The following is a 7777-nucleotide window of genomic DNA, read 5'->3' as shown; positions in this document are numbered from 1 at the left end:
ATGCAGCAGGCCAGGCAGCATCTGTAGGAAGAGGTGTAGTCGACGTTTCAGGCCGAGACCCTTCGTCAGGACTAACTGAAGGAAGAGTGAGTAAGGGATTTGAAAGTTGGAGGGGGAGGGGGAGATCCAAAATGATAGGAGAAGACAGGAGGGGGAGGGATAGAGCCAAGAGCTGGACAGGTGATAGGCAAAAGGGGATACGGGATACCGCCACTAAGCACATCTTTCCCTCCCCCCCCCCCCCGCATTCCGCAGGGATCGCTCCCTACACAACTCCCTTGTCCATTCGTTCCCCCCCATCCCTCCCCACCGATCTCCCTCCTGGCACTTATCCGTGTAAGCGGAACAAGTGCTACACATGCCCTTACACTTCCTCCCTTACCACCATTCAGGGCCCCAAACAGTCCTTCCAGGTGAGGCAACACTTCACCTGTGAGTCGACTGGGGTGATATACTGCGTCCGGTGCTCCCGATGTGGCCTTTTATATATTGGCGAGACCCGACGCAGACTGGGAGACCGCTTTGCTGAACATCTACGCTCTGTCCGCCAGAGAAAGCAGGATCTCCCAGTGGACACACATTTTAATTCCACATCCCATTCCCATTCTGACATGTCTATCCACAGCCTCCTCTACTGTAAAGATGAAGCCACACTCAGGTTGGAGGAACAACACCTTATATTCCGTCTGGGTAGCCTCCAACCTGATGGCATGAACATCGACTTCTCTAACTTCCGCTAAGGCCCCACCTCCCCCTCGTACCCCATCTGTTACTTATTTTTATGCACACATTCTTTCTCTCACTCTCCTTTTTCTCCCTCTGTCCCTCTGAATATACCTCTTGCCCATCCTCTGGGTCCCCCCCCCTTTGTCTTTCTTCCCGGACCTCCTGTCCCATGATCCTCTCGTATCCCCTTTTGCCTATCACCTGTCCAGCTCTTGGCTCTATCCCTCCCCCTCCTGTCTTCTCCTATCATTTTGGATCTCCCCCTCCCCCTCCCACTTTCAAATCCCTTACTCACTCTTCCTTCAGTTAGTCCTGACGAAGGGTCTCGGCCTGAAACGTCGACTGTACCTCTTCCTACAGATGCTGCCTGGCCTGCTGCGTTCACCAGCAACTTTGATGTGTGTTGCATGTCTTTGTGTCCTCTGTTTTTCCGACACAAGTTGAAGTCACATCTCTCATTAGTTATTTTAAAGTGTAACTAATCACCTGTGCACATTTATTGTAATTGAGTGTGGTGAACAGCAATGAGTTTCATCCTGCAAGTGAAGATTAATGTAGGAGCCATGCACCTGTGATATCTGCATTGTATTCTGTATGTGTATATTATGGAATCTAGTCACCTAAGTGGGGACATAGGGTTTATTCATGCTTTGTTCTCGACAGTTTTTTGTTTAGTACTGGCATCTGATGGATGTAATATCTTTTATTGACTGCTCCATTACACTTAATTTTGCTTAGTTTCATCGCTTCAAGATTGTATGTTTGCTGGTAAAGGACCAAATCCATACTTTTGGAACAATCATTGGAGCTGAGGGCAGATCATTAAAGTATAACATCTGCGGCGTCACCAAAAGCAGAAAATGTTTGATTAACATTGGCTGCTGCAATTAATGTTGCTCGCAGAAAACATTTCAGAAACTTTGAAAATACACAATGGCCTGGAATTATCTAAATCCTTCTATGAAGATAAATCTAAGGAATGTGACAGGCCTAGATAGCGTCCCAGGACAGGTTCTCCAGGCCTGTGCAAGCGAGCTAGCTGGAGTGTTCGTTGACATCTTCAACTGCTCCTTGCTTCAGTCTAAGATCCCCTCGTGTTTTAAGAAGGCAACGATAATCCCAGTGCCGAAGAAGAGCAAGGTGGCATGTCTGAATGACTATCAAACTGTGGCTCTGACATCAATTGCTATGAAGTGCTTCGAGAGATTGGTTATGGCACATGTCAACCATAGCCTACTGGTCAACCTCAACGCTTTGCAATTCGCCTACCGGAGCAACAGGTCAATGGCAGATGCCATCTCTCTGGCCCTACATTCCTCCTTAGAACACCTGGAAAATAAAGATACATATGTAAGATTCCTTTTCATTGACTACAGCTCTGCCTTTAATACCAACATTCCAAATAAACTGATTTCTAAGCTCCAGAACCTGGGCCTTAGCACTCAGATCTGCAGCTGGGTCTTCAACGTCCTCACAGACAGGACCCAGGCTGTAAAAATAGGGGTCAAGCTCTCCTCTATAATCACTCTGAGCACCGGTGCCCCCCAAGGCTGTGTACTCAGCTGCCTGCTGTACTCACCGTACACCCATGATTGTGTAGCCAAGTTTCCATCAAGATCAATATATAGGTTTGCTGAAGACACAACAATTGTAGGCCGTATCTTGGGTAATGATGAGTTTGAGTACAGAGAGGAAATTAAGAACCTGGTGGGATGGTGCGAAGACAATAACCTATCCCTCAATGTCAGCAAGACAAAGGAATTGGTTGTTGACTTCAGAAGGAGCAGGGGACTGCATGACCCAATTTACATCATTGGTGCACAAGTGGAACAGGTCAAAAGCTTTAAGTTCCTCGGGGTCAATATCACAAATGACCTGACTTGGTCCAGCCAAGCAGAGTTCACTGCCAAGAAGGCCCACCAGCGTCTTTACTTGCTGACAAAACTAAAGAAATTTGGCCTGTCCCCTAAAACCCTCACTAATTTTTATAGATGCACCATAGGAAGCATTCTTCTAGGGTGCATCACAATCTGGTACGGAAGTTGTCCTGTCCAAGATCGAAAGAAGCTGCAGAAGATCGTGAACATGGCACAGCACATCACACAAACCAATCTTCTGTCCTTGGACTCAATTTACACCGCACGCTGTCGGAGCAGTGCTGCCAGGATAATCAAGGACACGACCTACCCAGCCAACACACTTTTCATCCCTCTTCCCTCCGGGAGAAGGCTGAGGAGCTTGAAGACTCGTACGGCCAGATTTGGGAACAGCTTCTTTCCAACTGTGATAAGACTGCTAAACGGATCCTGACTTGGATCTGAGCTGTAGCCTCCAAATATCCGGACCTGCCTCTCAGTTTTTTTGCACTACCTTACTTTCCATTTTTCTATTTTCTATTTATGATTTATAATTTAAATTTTTAATATTTACTAATTTTTACTATCTTAATATTTTTAATATTTAATATTTGTAATCCAGGGAGTGAGAAGCGAAGAATCAAATCACTGTGATGATTGTACGTTCTAGTATCAATTGTTTGGTGACAATAAAGCATAAAGTATGATTTAAATACTGGAGCTTGCAGTTTGTAGTTTTCAAAGTAAAAGGGTACTGCAAAACAATGAATTTCATGTATGTTAGCTTGACGTTTATCTAATTGAGATTGACAGGAAAGTTCTCTGTAACTAACAGCAGATATATCTAGAAAGAGAAAGAATTAGTTTAATTTGCAGAGGGGTGGAGCTAATTGAATAGGACAAAAAATGTCTCCCCTGGGATGAGGCCAGGATTTGAGAAATTACTGAGTGGTTTGGTTCACGGAGGGAAGGACGGAGGGGGAGAAAGATAAAGACAAATGGAATACAACTTATGTTAAATCTGTAATCCAAGTCAGCTATAACTCCTAAACATGAGGAAAATCTGCGGAATATAGAAGCATACGAAACCTACAGCACAATATAGGCCCTTTGGCTCACAAAGCTGTGCCGAATATTTCCTTGCCTTAGAAGTTACCTAGGGTTAACCATCGCCTCTTTTTTTTGAGCTCCATATACCTGTCCAGGAGTCTCTTAAAAGACGCTATTTTATTTGCCTCTACCACTGTCGCCAGCAGCCCATTCCACGCACTCAACACTCTGGTTTCTTTTTTTAAAAAAAAACAAAAAAATTTTACCCCTGACATCTCCTCTGTACCTACTTCCAAGCACCTCAAAACTGTGCCCTCTCGTGCTAGTCATTTCAGCCCTGGGAAAAAGCCTCTGACTATCCACACGATCAATACCTCTCATCATCTTGTAGACCTCTATCAGGTCACCTCTCCTCTGTCGCTCCAAGGAAAAAAGGCAGAGTTCACTCAACTTATTCTGATAAGGCAGGCTCTCCAATCCAGGCAACAACCTTGTAAAGCTCCTCTGCACCCTTTCTGTGGTTTCCACATCCTTCCTATAGTTAGGTGACCAGAACTGAGCACAGTACTCCAAGTGGGGTCTGACCAGGGTCCTATATAGCTGTGACATTACCTCACGGCTCTTAAACTCAATCCCATGATTGATGAAGGCCAATGCACCCTATGCCTTCCTAACCACAGAGTCAACCTATGCAGCAGCTTTGAATGTCCTATGGGCTTGGACCACAAGATCTTCTGATCCTCCACACTGTCAAGAGTCTTACCATTAATACTATATTTGACCTACCAAAATGAACCACTTCACACTTATCTAGGTTGAACTCCATCTGTTACTTCTCAGCCCAGTTTTGCATGCTATCAATGTTCTGCTGTAACCTCTGACAGCCCTCCACATCATCCACAACACCTACAACCTTTGTGTCATCAGTAAATTTACTAACTCATCCCTCTACTTCTTCATGCAGGTCATTTATAAGGGGTCCCAGAACAGATTCCTGAGGCACACCACTGGTCACCGACGTCCATGCAGAATATGACCAGTCTACAGCCACTCTTTGCCTTCTGTGGGCAAGCCAGTTCTGGATCCCCAAAGCAGTGTCCCCTTGGATCCCATGCCTCCTTACTTTCTCAATAAGCCTTGCATAGGCTACCTTATCAAATGCCTTTCTGAAATCCATATACATTACATCTACTACTCTACCTTCATCAATGTGTTCAGTCACATCCTCAAAAAATTCGATCAGGCTCATAAGGCATAACCTGCCTTTCGTAAAGCTATGCTGACTATTCATAATCATATTATGCCTCTGCTAATGTTCATAAATCCTGCTTCTCAGGATCTTCTCCATCAACTTACCAACCACTGAAGTAAGACTCACTGGTCTATACTTTCCTGGGCTATCTCTACTCCCTTTCTTGAATAATGTAACAACATTTGCAACCCTCCAATCCTCCGGAACTTCTCCCATCTCCATTGATGATGCAAAGATCATCGCCAAAGACTCAGCAATCTCTTCCCTCGCCTCCCACAGTAGTCTGGGGTATATCTCATCCGGTCCCGGTGACTTATCCAACTTAATGCTTTCCAAAAGCTCCAGCACATCCTCTTTCTCAATATCTACATGCTCAAGCTTTTCAGTCCGCTGTAAGTCATCCCTACAATCACCAAGATCTTTTTCCATAATGAATACTGAAGCAAAGTACTCATTAAGTACCTCTGCTATCTCATCTGGTTCCATACACACTTTTCCACTATCATACTTAATTGGTTCTGTTCTCTCACATCCTATCCTCTTGCCCTTCACATACTTCTAGAATGCCTTGGGGTTTTCCTTAATCCTGTCCACCAAGGCCTTCTCATGGCCCCTTCTGGCTCTCCTAATTTCTTTCTTAAGCTCCTTCCTGCTTGCTGTATAATCTTCTAGATCTCTATCATTACCTAGTTTTTTGAACTTTTTGTAAGCTCTTCTTCTTGACTAGATTTACAACAGCCTTTATACACCACGGTTCCTGCACCCTACCATCTTTTCCCTGTCTCATTCGAATGTACCTATGCAGAACTCCACGCAAGTATCCCTTGAACATTTGCCACATTTCTCTGAGAACATCTGTTCCCAATTTATGCTTCCATTCCTGCCTGATAGCCTCATAGCCTCATATTTCCCCTTACTCCAATTAAACGCTTTCCTAACTTGTCTGTTCCTATCCCTCTCAAAAGCTATGGTAAAGGAGATAGTGATCACTATTCTATCTCCAAAATGCTATCCCACTGAGAGATCTGACACCTGACCAGGTTTATTTCCTAATGCTAGATCAAGTGCAGATGCTGAAGAACCAAAGCAACACCCACACGGAATACTAGAGGAGCTCAGCAGGCCAGGTTGCATCTACAAACGTATGACGAAGAGTAAACAATTGCATACATCAAAGTTGCTGGTGAATGCAGCAGGCCAGGCAGCATCTCTAGGAAGAGGTACAGTCGACATTTCAGGCCGAGACCCTTCGTCAGGACTAACTGAAGGAAGAACTAGCAACTTTGACGTGTGTTGCTTGAATTTGCAGCTTCTGCAGAATTCCTCATGTTTGCAGGAGTAAACAGTTGACGTCTTGGACCAAGATACTTCTTCAGGACTGGAAATGAAGGGGAGTAGGAAGGTGGGGGGAGAGGAGGGGTGAAGTAAAGAGCTGAGAAGTTGATTGGTGAAAGGGATAAAGGGCTGGAGGAGGGGCAATCTGATAGAGGAGAGACGACCATGGAAAGAAAGGGGAAGTGATGGGCAGGTAAGGAGAATATAGTAAGAGAGTGAAACAGGAATAGGGAATGGTGAAGAAGCAATTACCAGAAGTTTGAGAAATCAATGTTCATGCCATCAGGTTGGAGGCTACCCAGACGGAGTATAATAACCTGAGTGTGGCCTCATTGAAGCAGCAGAGGAGGCCAAGAACTGATACGTCGCAATTGGGAAGTGGGATTGAAATGGGTGGCTACAAGGAAATCATACTTTTTTCTGGCAGACTTATCCTTGCAAGGATCAAGTGCCACACCTGCCCCTGCACTACCTTCCTCACTACCATTCACAGCCCCATCAGTCCTTTCAAGGGAGGTGACACTTCAGTCGCGAGTCTGTTGGGATCATTACTTTTGGGATCTGGTGCTATGGGCCTGGCCTCCTGTATGTCGCTGAGGAGCAATGTAGGTTGGGAGCTCGCTTTGCCAAGCACCTATGCTCCGTCCACCAGAAAAAGCAGGATCTCCAGGTGGCCACCCATTTCAATTCCACTTCCCATTCTCATTCCGACATTTCAGTCCATGGCCTCCTCTACTGCTGCAATGCGGCCACACTCAGGTTGGAGGAGCAACACCTTATATTCCGTCTGGGTAGCCTCCAACCTGACGGCATGAACATTGACTTCTCAAACTTCCAGCAATTGCCTGCCCCCTCACCATTCCCCATTCTTGTTTCGCCCTCTCACCTTATCTCCTTACCTGCCCATCACCTCCCTCTGGTACTCCTCCTGGTGTTAGTCAAGGTCTTCTATCCTCTCCTATCAGATTCCTACTTCTCCGTTATCTTTTTACCAGTCAACTTCCCAGCTCTTTAATTCCCTACTCCCCCTCTCCTAGTTTCACCTATCACCTGCTACCTTGCACTTCTTCCTCCCCTCCCCCCACCTCCTTATTCTGACTGCTCCCCTTCCTTACCAGTCCTGAAGAAGGGTTTTGGCCCTAAATGTTGACTATTTACTTGTTCCGTAGATGCTGCCTGGCTGGTGTTCTTCCAGCATTTTGTGTGTGTTGCTTCAGATCTATAGCTGAAACTTGCAATTAAAATAAGAGTGCTGTTACTGTCTGTTAAGTCAGTTAATCCCTTTATTGAGATTTAGTCTGTTCTGATGCAAATAGCAAATAAAAATCTGAAATTACTACATTTAGCGTTGATATCTGAAGACTGCAATATACCGCAATGTTAAAATGAGGGGCTCTTCTCCAAGATTGTATTGGGCCTTGTTGGAATAATGCAGGAGGTCACAGTCAGATGCAGTGATAGTGGTCAGGAATAGAAGTAATAGATAACTGGATCTTGCTCCAAAGCAGTGGTAAAATCTTTAGTTGGTTTTCTTTGGTGTAAGTGACATTATGTTGTA

Source organism: Mobula birostris, chromosome 9 (genome assembly GCF_030028105.1).
Source record: "Mobula birostris isolate sMobBir1 chromosome 9, sMobBir1.hap1, whole genome shotgun sequence".
Classification (NCBI taxonomy): domain Eukaryota; kingdom Metazoa; phylum Chordata; class Chondrichthyes; order Myliobatiformes; family Myliobatidae; genus Mobula; species Mobula birostris.
Note: the sequence above shows the minus strand (reverse complement) of the source record.